Source organism: Ursus americanus, chromosome 3 (genome assembly GCF_024610735.1).
Source record: "Ursus americanus isolate L20-20 chromosome 3, mUrsAme1.1.p, whole genome shotgun sequence".
In the NCBI taxonomy this organism is placed as follows: Eukaryota; Metazoa; Chordata; class Mammalia; order Carnivora; family Ursidae; genus Ursus; species Ursus americanus.
The window spans coordinates 50642793-50661782 of NC_142129.1; the positions used below are offsets into that span (position 1 = coordinate 50642793).

An 18990-nucleotide genomic window follows, 5' to 3' on the forward strand; every position below is an offset into this window, starting at 1 on the left:
CACAAGGCTCTTCTTTTGTTAGTGGTTTTACCCCTTCTTTCACTTCCAATCCTCTTCTCCTCCCCCGACAGGAACCCACTCCACTATAATTCACCGGAGGTTCTTCTCATATACTTCCTTACATTTATTTAGGTAAAAAGTGCAGAGTACTGGTTAAGACTCTGGAGTCAGACTTCCTGAGTACAATCCCAGCTCCGCCACTACCAGCTGTGTGACCGTCGCAAGTTACCTAGCCCAGGTTATGTATCTCAGTTTTGTCACCTAAAAAATGAAGAAAAAATAGTACTTATGTCATGGGGCTGTTATGAAGATAAATGAGCTAATATTTATTAAGTACTGAGAACAGTGTCTAGCACATAGTAGGTGCTGTGTAGGTGCTAAATGAATGTCAAATAAATGTGCATCATTGAAAAACATAACTGGTATTCAGTTTATTTCTCTCAATGTTATTTTTTTTTAGATCAACCATATCATGATATATAAGTCTAACTGCATGCCACATTTTACGTGCCCATCCTTAACAATTGTCGGACCTAAGGCAAAAGACCCAGGAGGCCTATACACCATATGTCTAAATATTTTAAAAAGCGTAAGTGAAGATAACACTGTAAAATTATTTTTTTTCTGACAAATTTCCTTCATAAGCACAAAATAGAAACATAGCTGTACAACTCTGATTTTTACATGACTTACAATTGGCAAAAACACCCAAAAGGACTAAATTTAATTATTTTTGCATATGCCTGGTTATTCTGTTGACAGACTGGTGACATCTGAATGAGTAATAATGACATATGTAATTTTAACATTACCTATTTATTCCAAAACTTTTTCTTGCCTTTATTTCATGAAAATCATTATATTATAATAATCAAAATTTCCCCCTATTTTGTTTCCTACTGGCAGTAATGCCAACTTAAACTTTCTTGAGTGCTTATAGTTTTTATAGTTTTTTATTAATTTGGAGAAATCTCACTCAGCTGAGGCCATACTTAGATTCAAAAATAAACCATGAGGGGTGTCCGGGTGGCTCAGTTGGGTAAGCATCTGACTCTTGATTTCGGCTCAGGTCATGATCTCAGGGTCGTGAAATCAAGCCCCACACTGGGCTCCACACTGGGCATGGAGCTTGCTTGAGATTCTGTGCCTCTCCCTCTGCCTCTCCCAAGCCCCCTGCTCATGCTTGTTCGCTTGCGCTCTCTCTTTAAAAAAAAAAAAAATGAACCATGAATTTTTAAACTTTTATGTTGAGATACAACTTGCATACAATAAAGTGCACAAACCTTAAGTATGTAACTCAATACCTTTTTATGTGCTTATACTCATGTAACCACCACCCTGATCAAGAAATAGATCAACTTCTCAGAAGGCTCCCTGGTGCCCCTTTCAGTCTGTACCCCCACAAAGTGACGACTATTCTTATTGATGTCAGAAACAAAGGAAAAAGAAAAAATTAAAATTTCCTTACAGCTCACAGCCCATTGTCAAGTCCTTGAAACAGGGAGAGTGACCTTCCTCTGGGAGCTCAGCTGCCTCAATGATAATATTTTGCTGAGGGCAAAGGGCAATCTTTGTTTAACCCCCCAGGATCCTGTAAGTCTACTTTAACATATAAAAATTCCTTCGGAAATTTTCTTTATCTCTGTCCCCCAAGACACATGTCGGTGATCATCCCCCAAACATAAGGTCCACCAGTATACATCCGGAAGGGTCTCATGACTAAGGTTTTATTAGACGGTAATAAATGACCTTTTCCCAATAATAGCCAGTGCCCTCAAGGTCCTAGAAACCTTGCTTCCAAAATTCCTTAGAGACTTATGCTATCCCTAACCCACTCCCAACTTGAAAGTGTATAATGGGCCACTCTTCTGACCCCAGTGCAGCTCTTTCTGCCCAAAGGTCCTGTTCCTGTGCTTTAATAAAACCACCTTTTTGCACCAAGGATGTCTCAGGAATTTTTTCACCAAAAGAATTTGCTCCAAACCCCAACATTTTTCTACATATTATCTCTATCATTATATACCGTGATAATAAAATGATACCATCATATTGCAATATTGTAATGCATATGATAAATTATTGATATAACAGAAAATATTACAAATGTTTTCATTTTACTAGTTTTCAGTTATATTGCCACTTCATCATCTCTTAAAACCATGTAGATCTTTAGAATATTTCAAAGTTCCTCTTTTAAAATTTTCAATGTTATATCACAAAATAAACCAAAACAAGTATACTAATCAATTTGTTCTAAATCTCTTCATTTGATTTTATATCTGAAACTATCATGGCCAGAAAACACGCTCCATGGAAATTAGTTTGAAGGTTATTTATACGTGTCTTATTTGTGAAATTTATATAAAACCTTTTTGTTTCTTTGCTCTAATTTCCTTATATTTTATTTGAATGGCATTGTTGTTGAATATCTTTTGATTTTGAAAAACCATTTTCTCTAAAATTAAAAAATTTATTATTTTCAAAAACGAAACAGCTTTGTAAGTTTTTTTTTTTTTTTTGGTAAATTTTTGCTAACTTTAGTAATAACAATGAACAGTTTAGGGGCGCCTGGGTGGCACAGCAGTTAAAGCGTCTGCCTTCGGCTCAGGGCGTGATCCCGGCGTTATGGGATCGAGCCCCACGTCAGGCTCCTCTGCTATGAGGCTGCTTCTTCCTCTCCCACTCCCCCTGCTTGTGTTCCCTCTCTCGCTGGCTGTCTCTATCTCTGTCAAATAAATAAATAAAATCTAAAAAAATAAAATAAAATAAAAAAAACAATGAACAGTTTATACCAAATAATTGTGACCAGTGCAACTTCAAAATAAATTTCATTTTCCTGCAAAGGCCACATATTGCTCTTGGCTTGAAATCTTCTATTTTTTTTTTTAACTTTTCTAATGCATCTTATATCTTGTCTAAATTAAATCCAATTATTTTGACAAAATCTAATATTTTGACAAAATATTTTCCTCATGTACTTCAAGAATTATTTTATATATGCTTCATCAAGATGTTCAATGTTTGGGCAGATCCAGAATGTTGCATGCAATCTTTGGTTTGTTCCAAAGAATATCATTACTATTAACATGATTAAGAACAAAAGATTCAAAGCTCATAAATGATTTCAGGAATGTTTCTGGATTGGGCTAAATTATGATATAAGCTCCTTATTTTAGCAAGACCTTTACCATAGGCTTCATCATACATAGACCAGATCACCGAAACAGACATACACCACTAGTGCCACGTGGCCCATCTATTACATGGGATTTACTGGTAGAGCAGACACACAGTCCCCTGAATTCTCATTACCCTATGACATAGCCCTGGCATAGATATTCGCAATGCATCTTGGTCAAAGTCCCTGGGCCTGCCTAAGGCAATGAACTAGCCTTCCACAAACACTCAACAAGAAAGGACTCTGCCCAGTCCTTGTGTTACATATTTATTAACCGGACTAAGAGAGTGTAGGGAAGATCTAGTTTCTCCAAGAAACAAGAATATATCAAGGCATCTCAGAACACTAGAAGTGTGTAAACCCAAGGCTGAGTTCTTACACTCAGGGCCTTGGGAACAGTCTTGAAGAGTCTCTACCTGCCAGGATCCCTGGCATTAACCAACAGCTTAGTTTTCCATTGCAGACAGGGTCAGTCCCGCTGAGCCAGCTCTCTAGTAAGCCACTGAACCAGAAAATGTGCCTCCAGGGCCATCCACATTTGTTTCTTTTTTTTTTTTTTTTTAAGATTTATTTATTTATTTTCAGAGAGAGAGACGGAGACAGAGAGTGAGAGAGGGGAAGGGCAGAGGGAGATGGAAAGACAGAATTTCAAGCAGACTCCACGCTGAGCACAGAGCCTGATGGCGGTTTGAACCCACAACCCTGAGATCACGACCTGAGCCGAAACCAAGAGTTGGATGCTTAATGGACTGAGCCACCCAGGTGCCCCTCCACATTTGTTTCTTAGCAGACTTACCTTCAGCAATCTTTTGAGTCGATGCTTAAAATTAACAAATATTTTCTCAGTTCTTCTCTTTAGCCAAAAGCCTGTCCTTTTTTTTTTTTTTTTTTTTTTTACAACAGGGGTAATACCAATGAATTTTTCACTTTGGTTTCTTATGGTAGTTCAAAGTAAGTGTGTGTGTATACGTGTGTATAATTATTCGACATGACTTTACAATTGAATTGAAATTGATAATGTAAATATTTAAGTTTTATTTTGTATATGATTTTTTCTCTCACTTTACTAGCCATTAAATTAATAATCTTGTACTTAATTTTCCATACTAGATAGTGATGATTATTTATCTGTCTTAAATGTTAGGCATTCTAGCTTCAACTTTCAAAATCATTTATTCTGAATCTAGAAATGTTCTGCTGCTTTCTGTAAATGTGCTGTTAAAATAAAATTACTTTAAGAGTATTACAATAGGGGCGCCTGGATGGCTCAGTCCATTAAGCGTCTGCCTTCAGCTCAGGTCATGATCTCAGGGTCCTAGGATCGAGCCCCGAGCTGGGCTCTGCGCTCAGCAGGGAGTCTGCTTCTCCCTCTCCCTTCCCTCTGTGCTCGCTCGCGCTCTCTCTCTCTCTCTCTCTCTCTCTCTCTGTCTTAAATAAATAAATAAAATCTTCCAAAAAAAAGAGTATTACAATAATGTCCTATGTCAGTGTTTATTTGTGTTGATAAATGCTATCATTGTCTGCTGATTACACAGCTCCGTAATAGCATGTGTGTGCCAGTGACATTTCTGTTCTTTTAATCAGAACCCTAAATATTTCTAGTCAACAAATACTTTTTTTGGCCAAAGCTGACCTTGAAAATTGGTTGTGAGATGTGTAACAGCATAACAAAATACATAGCCTTTAAACTTAAAATATAAAATACAAATTCTATAGTTTTTTATTTTGAAAGCATTTTGGTGTAAAGGAAATTACTAAATTTTTCCTGCATGAAAATAAAATTAAAATTACAATCATTCAGTTGAAAGAGAAGAATGTGATGGTCATTGCCCAGGATTATTGCCCAACAAACATTGAAAACCTCAGGGTTTCTCTTCTTCATTCATTGCTGATTTCACATATAATTCTCAATTAATTCTAATTGCTTCAGTCAGTTGCTAAACCTTAATTAGTAAAGAATGTGAAATTACAGAGATTTCATTTGACCCACTCAAGTTGTGTATTTGAAGAGAATAATTTTCTTCCTGCTTTCATTGTATTGATCAGTTATTAAATCTCCATTAAATAATCTGTAATTTATTCAAGAATCTTAAGTGAACCATTCTCAACAGAAGTCTGCTTGTTATCTATCATTGTTTCCAACTTCTAAAAATTTAAGCAGACTGCTTCTTTTAAAGACTTCCTATTTTAGTGAGCCTGGCTGGCTCTGTCAGGAGAGCATGCTACTCTCAATCTCAGGGGGTTGTGGGTTCAAACCCCACAATGGGCGTATAACTTACTTTAAAAAAAAAAAGCACTTTCTATTTCATTTCTTTTCAGCTTTTTTTTCCTTTTGAGCTCCACTTTTGTATTTTCTATATCTGTGATGACCTTGATTTGTATTTATTCTCAATAATCCAAATTAAAAAATAATCTGTAATATATTCAGATTTTATACAATTTAATTATATTTTCATTTTAAAAGTTAAAAATACAGGAGTGCCTGGGTGGCTCAGTCAGTTAAGTGTCTGACTTCAGCTCAGGTCATGATCTTAGGATCCTGGGATAGAGCCTCAAACCCCACATCGTAGTTGAGCCCAGCCATTGACTCCTTGCTTAGCAGGGAGTCTGCTTCTCCCTCTTCCTCTACCCCTCCCCTCCAACTTGTGCTCTCTCTCAAATAAATAAATAAAATCTTTTTTAAAAAGTTAAAATATATGTAAAAGTAAAAATTAAAATGAAATCTCATATACTATTTTCAAAAAAGTATTTTTCTTCTAAAGTATCCAAAATTATTTATTATATTACAATGCAGCATAAATTATAATTAATAGATATTAGAATATTCAGCCAAAATTGTTTAAATAAAGCTGAATTTTAAATTCAGTTTTCCAAAAATTTAACTAAACCTTTTAACATATTTTTATGAAAGTAAAAGTATTCATAATTCTATCTTTCAGTGTACAATTTAAAGCATCAGTGTTCCATTTTAAGCACGTATGTCTAAACCACACATACACATTTAGTAATATGAATTGTTCGTTATTGCAAAAGTTCCTCAGTTGCTATATTTATCTGTCGAAAACCTCTTACCCAGGTCTAAGGTACCGCCCCATGTTGCTTTCTGTGCTTTGTTACAAACAAAATTTTAAAAATTATGGGGGCACCTGGGTGGCACAGTCGTTAAGCATCTGCCTTTGGCTCAGGGTGTGATCCTGGCGTTCTGGGATCGAGCCCCACATCAGGCTCCTCCGCTAGGAGCCTGCTTCTTCCTCTCCCACTCCCCCAGCTTGTGTTCCTTCTCTCGCTGGCTGTCTCTCTCTGTCAAATAAATAAATAAAATCTTTTAAAAAAAATTTTTTTTAATTATAATAAACATTCGCATTTCTGTCTCCTTAAGGATCTGTGAAGAGTATCTCTGAGATACATACTCAGGAGTCAAATTTTTAATTTCACTGAATATTGATTGCTCATTAGAACAGCATACTAGCCACACACTCCCTTCTGAAACACACAAAGATTTTTTTCTATTATTCCACGCAAATATATCATTTTCAAAACCAAATTGGTATTGTGCTTTACCTACTATTTCACAGTTTGAACTTCTCATTTGTCTAGTTTGGTATCTATCCATTGGCTGGATCTTTTAGGCAAGATTGTCTAACCAGTAACCACTCAATTGTACCAGCATCTGAGCCATACTTCTGCATCCTTCATTCAATTAATATACTTACTTATGCAGAGCACAAACTATAGCAAACTATTAAGAACTGTTCCAGGCATGGGGGACCCAAAGACAAATGAAGCATAATCCCTTGCACTCAAGGACCTTGCAGTATGGAAGATGTTAACGAGAAAACTATTCCAAAACCTTGCAGAAGTCAGAATTTACTGTCATTTTCACTTTTTCACAAATGCATTAATCCTATCAAAAGAAAGAAAGATTAATCTGAAAATACATGTCCTTAGCAAACTCTCATTTATAATAATGTGTTTACTTGGTAAGAGCACATAAGTGGTACTTTGAATAATCCTTTATTAAATCTTGCCCAGGAGCAAAATCAGATTTGAGTCCTCAACCTTTTTCTTTTCTTTTAATGGATCAATTATTTAATTAGTTTCTTTGTAAGAAATTTTATTTATTTATTTTTTAATTTTATTTATTTATTAGAGAGAGTGCGGGGCGGGGCGTGCGGGCAAAAGGAGAGGGAGAAGCAGACTCCCCTCTGAGCACAGAGCCCAACAGGGAGCTCCACCCCAGGATCTTGAGATCATGACCTGAGCGGAAGACAGACACTTAACAGACTGAGCCATCTAGGCGCCCTCTTTGTAAAAATTTAGAACACCAATTTGAGAGGGTAATTCTATTTGTGGGAGAAAACACAGAGCAGAGGTAGCCCTGAAGCTGAGGAACAGCTTTGCTTTTTTGGCAGAATTTGTGAGCCCACAGCTTTCTGACCAACTTGCTCTGCTCTGTGATCATTTCTCTTTCTCCATGTTGAAGATCTCACCTTCCCGGTGTCTGGGTTTATGCAGCCTCCTCTTCTTGAAGCAAGCATCAGTGAGGTGTTTTGGGATTTGCACACTGCTGATATCAATTTTGGTGGAGGTGGCAATGACAAATTTCTGGTGTTCTACACAGAGGAACCCGACTGAGGGCCAGAGGTCTGGTCACAAGTAGCAAGCCACTTCTCAGTTGCTTCAGGAAAACGACCCTCTTGCCTCTATGACGCCCAGGGAGAATGATCAAAATGGTAGCAGGAGTGATGCTCGCTCTGGAAGTTTTTTGCCCTGGCTCAACAGCTTTCGAGGCACATCTTCAGTAGGATAATACCTAGACATGCTGCAAAGTTTAGCCACTCGGGTACCACCATTCTTGTCACCACCAACTGGTTTTGTGACAGTAGCAAGAACATTTTTCTTTTTCTTTTCCACCCTAGATTTAGCTGCAGAATACTTCCTGTCGTACATGGCCTTTCTGGAATACATAGCCGATAGGGAACATCCTCCAATTCCTCTGACTAAGACAGGGTTTCGGCTGCAGTGTGGCTTCCAATTCTTTGGCATTTTAACCTTAAGTTTACCCTTCTTGACCTTGCCACCAGCATCAGCCTTCTTGGCTCCAGGTTTCTTCTCCTTAGTATCAGCTTTTTCGCCTGCCATCTTGCAAGATGAGAAAGAGCTCCATCTTCTTCTTTTGGAAAGTTGCCACTACCATTTGGGTAGTCCCTAAAACTGAGCATTTACAAAATATTAAGGCAAGTGTGTTTTTCCCATCCTGTATAAACTGTGATATTTTAGACGGAACCTAGCCTTATTTTGGCACCATAGATAAATCTTGCCATTAAAAGTATGTGCTACAGAGGCAATGCCTGGCTCAATCAGTAGAGCATGCAACCCTTGATCTCAGGGTTGTGAGTCTAAGCCCCATGTTCGGCGCGGAGCCTACTTAATTAAAAAAAAAATGTGTTGCATATTGTATAATTCTATTTATATGCAATGTGTAGTGTAGGCAAGTCCAGGGAGGTTGTTAGAGGATGGAGGGAAGGGAGTATAAGGAGTGACTACATAATTGGTACAGGGTTTCTATTTGGAGTAATACAAATATTCTGGAATTCATAGTAATAATGGTTGTAGAACATTGTAAATATACTAAAACTCACTCAATCATGCAGTTTAAAAGAGTTTAAATGGTAATTTTTAGGTTATGTGAATTTTATCTCAATAAAAAAATTTTGGAGGGGGCACCTGGCTGGCTCAGTCAGACGAGCATGCAACTCTCGATCTCAGGGTTGTGAGTTCAAGCCCCATGTTGGGTTCAGAGATTACTTGAAAAATGAATAAATTAATTAAAACTTTAAAAAATTAAATCTGGTTTCTTCTGCTCCAATATTTTAAATTTAGTATTGTCAAATGTAAGGGGATATATAAAGCAACAACTTATATAAAGCTGCAAAAGACTAATGTTAAAAAAGATGAGTTGGCCAAAGGAAAAAAAGAAGGAAATGTGTATCTTTGAGTCACCTACCTGCATTCAAGGGCCCTTGCGGCCGGGATCCCTGCCTTGGCTTTCTAGCATGCTCATACTGCCACCTGGTGGCATTGACTCCCCAAAGCAGTCTGCTGTCCTACCACCCTGAACGCTGCTAGATCTCCTCGGAATCCCCAAACCAGGTAGAGCTCCCCACACTTATGATTGGCCATCTCTTACCTATTCTTCCCTGCAAGCTTGCCCTCTTCTGGTTGTAAAGGACATGCAAAATGAATTCCTTGATAAGGTTTGAAAACCCAAGTGGGTCAGCATATTAAAATCTACTAAACTCTGGGGCGCCTGGCTGGCCCAGTCCATAGGGCATGCAACTCTTTTTTTTTTTTTAAAGATTGTATTTATTTATTTATTTGATAGAGATAGAGACAGCCAGCGAGAGAGGGAACACAAGTAGCAGGAGTGGGAGAGGAAGATGCAGGCTCACAGCGGAGGAGCCTGATGTGGGGCTCGATCCCACAACGCCAGGATCACACCCTGAGCCAAAGGCAGACGCTTAACCACTGCACTACCCAGGCGCCCCAGGGCATGCAACTCTTGATCTCTGGGTCATGAGTTCAAGCCCCACACTGGGCACAGAGTTTACTAAAAAATAATAATAATAAAAAGATCTATTAAATTCCCAAATAACTGATTAACATATTAACTCAGAGAAGTAGCAGAGGTAGAATTTCAGACACAACCCATTTGTTCCACCAAATAAATATGTATTGAGCCTGCTTTGTGCTAGGTAATGCTCTAAGCCCTAGGAATGTAGCAGAGAATATAACTGATGAAAATGGAGCTCATGCTCATGTGTAGTGGGGCAGGACAGTAAAAATGAATGAACTAGAATTATACATATCAACATGAATGTATCTCATAAACACAAATGTGTGTGTGTATAACTTAAGGTACGTTACATGAATAGGCAAAGAGTACATGTTAACCACTGGTTAACATGAGAAAAATACCAAGTTGTAGCATTTGCTGATGTCTGTAATATAAATACTCCTGTTGTAGCTAATTCTGAACTATTGGTGGTTTAATAACCAGCTCACGATAGTCCTACAATGTTAACAGTCAGCCCTTGTGAGCTGGTATGAGCAGGCTCCAGCACCCACTGCTGGGTTAGTTGACCCTGGCTAAGAGCATGGATGAGGCATTCGTAGTAACAAAAGGGAAGAAACAGCAGTTGGTAGAGCGCTGTTGGGTGAGTAGATAGGGTAGTGGGAGCTTACAGAAATTCTCGTTTTCCTAGTGACATAGGAAGCAAGTGAGTTGGAGAGGGAAAAATTTTGAAAATAAAGAAAAAGGAAAGAGGAGCGAGGGACCAAGACGGTGACGTCAGAGGCTCCCGAACTTCCCTCCTCCCATGGATACATCAGATATACAGCTACACATGGAGCAATTCCTTCTGAGAGAAATCCAGAAATTAGCGGAGCGACCTTTACACATCAGGCAAATGAGAAATAGACATCAATACAATAACAGCAGGGAACTTCAATACTGCACTTTCAACAAAGGATAGATGATTCAAACAAAAAACAAGAAGGAAACATTGGGCTTAGACTGCAGGGTGGTTTCCACAAAGTAGCAGAAAGGAACACCAGCAAAGAACGGACTCATCCCAGATAGAATTGCTCACCTGGGAGAGCTAATCAGTCAACCACTGCAGGTAAAAGACGTTCCCTGCGGTCGACTGCAAGCGTAGCTCTACCATCCTGTTCGTGATACCAATTGTTATGATTTTGTTAAATTGATATTTGCTAAGAAAAGCCCTGGTGAGCCATGGTTCAGTAAAATACCCTAAGAAAAATTGAGATACAGGGGCACCTGGGTGGTTCAGATGGTTGAGCATCTGCCTTTGGCTCAGGTCATGATCTCAGGGTCCTGGGATGGAGCCCCACGTCTGGCTCCCTGCCCAGCAGGGAGTCTGCTTGTCCCTCTCCCTCTGTCTGCCACTCCCCCTGCTTGCTCTCTCTCTCTCTCTCTCTCTTTCATTCTCTCTCTGTCAAATAAATAAATAAAACCTTTTTAAAAAAAGAAAAGAAAGAAAGAAAAATTGAGATACAGAAGATCCTCACAGGTCCTGGAGAATGTCCAAGCACACTTTGGACCACACGTTTTCTGCTACTTTCCCTTACACTGCAGCATACTGCCTATGCAGAATGCTGCTCAGGCTTCCCATCCCAAAGTGCAAGCTCCAAAAGAAACAACCGGTTTTCCCGAACCTCAGAGCGCTGCTCATTAAAGCTAGTTTGAGGTGCCGCAGATGTTTTTTCAGTTTTTTAATTGCCCCACAGAGAGTAAATCCCCCAGTGGGTGTTAGACCAGATATATGTCCTGACCCTAAGCACTGACCCAGGTAGTGGCTATTAGGACAATTGGCTAGGATTTTCATAAGTCCCATGCATTAATGGTACTTCCCACCTAGTGTGGGTTCCCAAGGTGCCAGGCACTGCCTTTAGAAGGAGACTCTGCTTCTCTGACCCCTGTGTTTGTGGATGGGCACAGAACTCAGAGTCCTAACCAGTATGAAAGGGGCACCTTCACTCAGGAAGTCATGGCTTCTTGCAAAGGCAAGTAGGACTGGCGCCATGGTCCTTCTGTCATTGCATACCCTGCTGCTGTCACACTGCATTCCCTGACCTTCTGGGATATCACGAGTCTCATACTTGGCACATGGCACAAGTTCTAATTGCCTGATAGAAACACTCCTGGCTCTATTAGACACAGGAGTCCAGGTTACAGTAATTCCAGGTAACCCCCTGGAATTAAAATTCCCCCTGGAATATAAATTCCCCAAGGGAACCTCATACAGCCTTTAAGGCATAGCAGGTAAAACTGTAAAGAGAGTACAAACTAAGCTACATGTGTCTGTTAGCACCATATTTCTAAAATGATTACCAACAACCATGGCCCCTAGCTCACTTTCCCTACTGTAGGTATGGATGCCCTCACCCAGCCACAAACCTGGTGGGGTAAACCTAACTTTCTGGCCTTTCTTATGGGAGCTGCCAAACAGGAACATATCCAAATGCTTCCTCCACTGAAAACAGCAAATACATCACAATATTGCCTGAAGCAAGATACAAGGGGTTTTTAGCTCATCATTGAAGATATGCTTGACACCAGGGTCATTAGGCCCACCATCTCCCTCTTTAATAGCTCTATCTGGCCAGTTTTAAGTCCAGTCACCAATGAATGAAGATTAACAATTCACTATTAAAAATTGACTAGTGGCAGACGGCCTCTCCTTTGCAGTCCTGCGCACCACTCCCTTGCAGTATATTCAATAAGCTTCTATCTCCTTAAAAAAAAATTTTTGACTATTAACAATTGACTATTAAAAGCCCAGGTTCTGACCACTATAGCTCCCATTCCCATTATTATAAAGATGACAGATGACATCCAAAGGACTCAGGGCCCCTATTTTACTGTCCAAGATTTAGCCAACTTGTTTTACCTGACCCCAATAACTGAAGACCCACACCTCAATTTGTTTTCAGTTTTGAGGGCACCCAGTATACCTTTACTAAGAGCTCCCTAGGAATTACCTAAACAGCCCTGCAAACACACATACCCTATGCAGACAAGATCTAAATTCACTCAAACTAGCGCACTGCTGCCTTTAACAACATATAGAATGTCATCTATAATGGTCCTGGGATCGAGTCCCACATCAGGCTCCCTGCTGGGTGGGGAGTCTGCTTCTCCCTCTCCCTCTGCTGCTCCCCTGCTTGTGCTCGCTCACTCTCTCTGTCAAATAAATGAATAAAATCTTTTAAAGAAAACAACTCCTCACAATTAAGCCTCCCACTACCCTATGGCAGGCACAGCACATATGAGGTCTTTTCATCTTTGCACATGTTCCACACTTATCCATATTACTTAGGCCTATTTATGCCATTACATGCAAATAGCTTTTTTTTTCCCCTTTTTTTTTTTTTTTGTTAAAGATTTCATGTATTTATTTGAGAGAAGGAGAGAGCGCATACCCCCCACAAGCACGGCACAGGAGCAGGGGGCGGGGGAGAGGGATAAGGGGGGGGGAGGAGCAGGGAGGAGGGAGAGCGACAGGCAGACTCTCTGCTGAGCGCAGAGCCCAACACGGGGCTCGATCCCAGGACCCCGAGATCATGACCTGAGCTAAAGGCAGACACTTAACCAACTGAGCCACCCAGGTGCCCCTAAATCAACTTTTCTCTACTGGGGAGTACCTCAAGAAACTGCATCATGGCTGGCCCAACGAGACACGCAGCAGGCCTTGCCTTAGTCCCTTGAGGCTCAGACTTGTGAACTGAATCACTGGCGATGCTTCATTATACCTCATGGAGTCTCTGGACTAAACGTGGCTCTACCTGGCTCCCCATGGGGTTCTGGACCAAACACCTGCCCCACATAGCAGTCAGACACATGACACTTAAGCACCAAATTTTGGTAGCCTACCGGACCCTTTTAGAGAAATACATATTAACAGGCTCCCAGCTTCACACACAAAGTTCCCATCTTGCCTTGGTTTAGGGTTTCGATGCAAAAGAGACTTAGCAGGGCCACTGAGGCCTCACTGTTAAAGAGGAAACTGTACCTTTAGGAAAGGGTTAAACCTGCTATCAGGGTTTTTCCAAATTACAGGAGGATGTGGCTTTCCCCATGCTCAGCCCCTTGTCCACTGACATTGAGGTGCAGCTAGAGGCACCTTCACTGCCAGTCCCTCTCATAGTTTGGGGAGCCCTTTGGGAGCAACTGCCTGACATGGAAAGGGAGTGGGCAGCAACACATCGTCCACGATGCTACCTGCCGAAAGGCTGCAGCAGATCATCTTGCTAGCTGCATACCCCAAGTCCAGGGGAGCCCTCCTGGCTCAGCCCAACCGGCAGAGCTGGTGACAGTCTGCCTGACTCTACGCCAGGCCATAAAAATGACACTCCCAAGGGCACACATTTTTACTGACTCCTGGACGGTAGCCAATAGGCCCACAGTCTGGTCTGGACAATAACAAAGGGGTGATTTCATGATTCAGGGAAAGCCTATCTGGGTTATCTCCACTTGGAAAGAGAGAGCCAACTCACATATGCCAGTTATGGTCAGTCTCTGCACACATGCCAACAAACACAAGGAACACACTATAATAACATCGCAGACTCCTTATCCAAATTACACACCTGTTCCAAGGCCCTGCATGAGCCACCTCCCAAACTATCAGACACAGTTCTGGACACAACTATTCTTCCAGAGATGTCATACCCACTAGCAGAGTGCACCCATATTCCATCAGGCCATAGGGGCCATAGGGGAGTGACAGCACTCATTGATTTATCCTATTGTCATTGCGCCTCCCTCACAATGACAATAGGCCCAATCAGTGAATACCCCTCTTTGCTCCCAAAGAAAACTCTGGAAGGCTCTGGCAGACATGTAATCTCCTGGGGTAACAGACCCTACTCACAATGGCAAAGTGATTTTTTTCGGGCTGCTGCCACCCTCTGCTGAAGCTGGTAAGTACATAACCACCATCACTGATAACTTCACTAGACTCCTGCTGACCACTTCCCAGCATGTCATCTCCTTCTTAACCAGGTATACGATCATCTCCTTTGGCTCACCAGATATCGTAGATTCAGATCAAGGAACCCAGTTCGCCTCCCACGCTGTTTGGTCACAGGCTTTAGAACATGGAATCTTGTGGAATTTCAACCTAATTTACTGGCCCCAAGAGGCTAGACTTACAGGGACAGGCACAGTGACCTACTTCCTTCTTAACCTTTTAAACAATAAGTGGTCCCCAAGTGGATAGAAATTTTGCCCCAGGCTCCAATACTGCTTAATTCCCAGACCTCATGTCTCCAAATTTCCCACATCAAATATCGGTCTCCTCCAAGGAGTCCCCTGATAGCATTTCCAAGGAACCTCCATATCAGAAAGGACACCACCCATCTGCTCACCAGATGAATACTCCCTGTGCCATGCTGACTTTTCTACCATGTCACCATCTTACACATGCTGCCAGCCTGATCAAGGGCAGATTGTGCAATATGACCCTCTTATAATACAGAGCCCAAGGAGACAAACCTTTACCAAATTGTTTAGCAATCACAATTATATAAATATCATTGGCCCAGTCTGGTTGGCTCAGTCAGTAGAGTGTGCTACTCTCGATCCCAACATCATGAGTTCAAGCCACATGTTGGGCATGGAGCCTACTCTATAAATAAATGAATATATAAACAAACAAACAAACAACTATCATTGGCCCAGACAATGACCCAGTACCAGCAGTGAAGCTAAGACCAGCTTTGCCCTGCTATTTGGGTTATAAAGGCTCCCTGCTTAAACCAAATTCATCAAAAATTTTACAGAGATTGAAATTATAAGCTCCAGGACCCACCAGCAGAACTGTGTAGATCTCAGAGAAAGGAAAAGAGGCCTTCTGCCTAGTGGATTCCAGTCACATTAGGAAATGAAATCCAAACAGAAATCCTGGGGTCTATAGCTGCTATCAGTAGACTGAGACAAGGCCCCTACCTGACCTTAGGGGAAGAGGGAAATGACCTCTTGTTCCAAAGCAAGTACACTCATCCTTTGGTCAGTATCCAGATTGCTCAACCCCACAAGCTAGTCAAATGCAAATGTTCTCTGTTGTGGCTATTACTGCTATTGGGCACAGCCTGGATAATAGGGTTGCTAGTAGACCCCTGGGGCCTCGGGGCGCCTGGGTGGCACAGCGGTTAAGCATCTGCCTTCGGCTCAGGGCGTGATCCCGGCGTTGTGGGATCGAGCCCCACATCAGGCTCCTCCGCTACGAGCCTGCTTCTTCCTCTCCCACTCCCCTGCTTGTGTTCCCTCTCTCGCTGGCTGTCTCTATCTCTGTCGAATAAATAAATAAAATCTTTAAAAAAAAAAAAAAAGACCCCTGGGGCCTCACCTTGTTTCAGATGTGAGGGAACAAAATCAGCCAGGTGTACAATTGGGTGCCAGATGCTGGTGGGCCCTGTTAGAAGGGCTTTAGCCAGCATGTCGTGGAGCACAGATCCCGACCCAAAGCTCACCTCCATCCACATTAAATGGTGCCAATGAAAGTGATTCTAAAATGAGTTACTCCCTCCTTACACCACGTATCAAATTATTTCCCAGGCAGAATGGCCTTGCCAATGTAGCCAAATCAGACTCATCTGAATGGCAGGTTTGTGCCCTGATGAATTTCCTATAGTTGTAATGGGCTAATCTCTAGACTGTAAAGCTGCTATCCACAAAATGTCCCTACAATTAATACATCAATATGCCCATTATCTATATAAATTGTGGGTGGAGTCTCCAAAAATCTTGGTCATGGACATTGCTATGCTCCTTGCAAGGTGCGCCCTTAATGATCTGACAGAGTTCACTGAGATCTGCTCACCTAACAGCAGAGCCCATACTTGTATTTCCATCTTGAGTCAGGCCTCCAGCATACACACTCAGAATTTTTAAAAAATATTTTTAAAGTTTATTTATTTAAATGACTTCTACACCCAACATGGGGCTTGAACTCAGGACCCAGAGATCAGGAGCTGCATGTTCTACTGCCTGAGCCAGCCATGCACCCCCAAAATTTTTTAAAAGATTTTATTTATTTATTTATTTATTTATTTATTTATTTATTTATTTGATCGAGAGAGAGAGAGAACACAAGCAGGGGGAGCAGGAGAGAGAGAAGCAGGCTCCCCGCTGAGCAGGGAGCCCAAAGTGGGGTTTGACCTCAGGACCCTGGGATCATGACCTGAGCTGAAGGCAGACACTTAACCGACTGAAACACCCAGGTGCCCCTAAAATTTTTGTTATTAAGTAATCTCTACACCCAACACGAGTCTTGAACTTACAACCTTAATATCAAGAGTCACATGCTCTTCTGACTGAGTCAGCCAGGCACCCCAAAATAAGAGTCTAAACTTGGAATTTAACACCAGCCAGCTACTCCTGCCCTTCATGGATCTCCACCTGGGGAGGCCATCCTTCCCTGGGGTTTGCCTCCACCACCCCCAAGCACACCAACCCCTCAGAGGACATGGCCCCAGACGGAGTGAGAGCTCACTGTTGGAGACAACTGTAGCTCAGATTGCAATGCCACAACCCAAGAGACAGATGAGGGAGACAAAACTTCCCAGCCTTGCTGGGCCTGGGGACTTTCCCATCCCGGATTGCCTCCACACCAGGAGAGAAGTGACTGTGATGACTATTAGCTTCAAGACCAAGTTGCAAAAATACCTCGTTCGACCAACCCTGAGAATCCCACAGAGTTCTATTTTTCTGGAATAGTTAAATACTTGCCTCATGAATTTTGCATCTATCAAAATGCTTGCAAAACAGTAAGTGCCCCTGGCAACACCAGCCATCCGTTCATCCTTCTGGCAGGCCAGACTTTCTAAACAGCACTAGCCAAAGTAAGACACTTGGTTGCAACATCTCTAACTTGACTTGCTTAGATCCCATGGTTAGGGACCTCCCGCTGCTGTGTTCACTGCTCAATGTACTAGATTACAGCTTTTGTTTTTCGTTTTTTTTTTAAGATTTTATTTATTTTTTTGACAGAGAGAGAGAATCAGCCAGCGAGAGAGGGAGCATAAGCAGGGGGAGTGGGAGAGGAAGAAGCAGGCTCCCAGCGGAGGAGCCTGATGTGGGGCTCGATCCCATAACGCCGGGATCACGCCCTGAGCCGAAGGCAGACGCTTAATGACTGCACCACCCAGGCGCCCCTACAGCTTTTGTTTCCCACCCCATGCATCCATGACAGACCCTACTCCTCTTATCATTCCCACCACAACCACCAGCACCTTCTCGACATCTGAAATTGCTACACTCCTCTTCACATCCTATCCATAAGCCTTTCCCTGTTGTGTGCCACAACCCTGCCCCACACCACAACAAAGTGAGCCAGATCTGACATGATTATATTCATATGAACCTCCAACATAGCAACCCAGGCCTTGTAAGTAAAATGATATTGGATCTGGGGGTGCATGGGTGGCTTAGCTGGTTGAGCGTCTGACTCTTGGTTTCGGCCAAGGTCATGATCTCAGGGTCATGAGATCAAGCTCTGCATTGGGCTCCATGCTCAGCTCAGAGTTTGTTTGGGATTCTTTCCCTCTTCCTCTCCCTTTCCCTTGGCCTCGTCCCCACCCCCACTCACGTGCGCACACACTCTCTCTCTAAAACAAAATAAACACATAAAATCTTTTTTTAAAAATGATATTGGATCTGTTACCATTCAGGGTCAGACCTACAGCCCCATTTCATTATCTATCCCACCATTCCTCCTAGCGATCAGCTCCTTGTCCTAAACCCCACCCTCCCAAACATCACAAACCTCATTTAGGCTAAACCAAACCCTTAATCTAGACCCCAAACAGGGCACTCTGTGGGTAAGCATCAAAATAATTAACTCCCCACAGTGGTACTTTCTAAAGGGTCCCAAATATAGTGAAACACAAAAGGCTGGACCTCACCCCATATAGTCAGAGCCCCTTCATAATAAATAATATCCCATTCAAATTCAAATTCTACTGTGTGCCTAATCCAAGGGGCCAGGAGCAAGTCCACTTGACCCTTCCCAGGCTACAAGCAGTCCACAGAGATGACCCTTATTACTGCAACATTATTACCTTCAATATTTCAGCTACCCTTTATTCTCCTGGCACCTCTCCACTACAGATGTCCTGCTAGTAAGACCAAGAAAGCCATTCTTATCCCTATCCTGTTGGGACTGGCTATTACCACTGGAGGAGAGACAGAGGAACAGTGCTTCCACCCTAGCCAAACAGGATCAAAT

The 18990-nt window shown here is 41.9% G+C and overlaps 1 pseudogene; it reads right to left on the reverse strand.

Moving 5' to 3' along the window:
* Nucleotides 1-7494: 7494 nt before the first annotated feature.
* LOC123789584 (large ribosomal subunit protein eL6 pseudogene) lies at nt 7495-8335 on the reverse strand (annotated as a pseudogene).
* Nucleotides 8336-18990: the final 10655 nt, after the last annotated feature.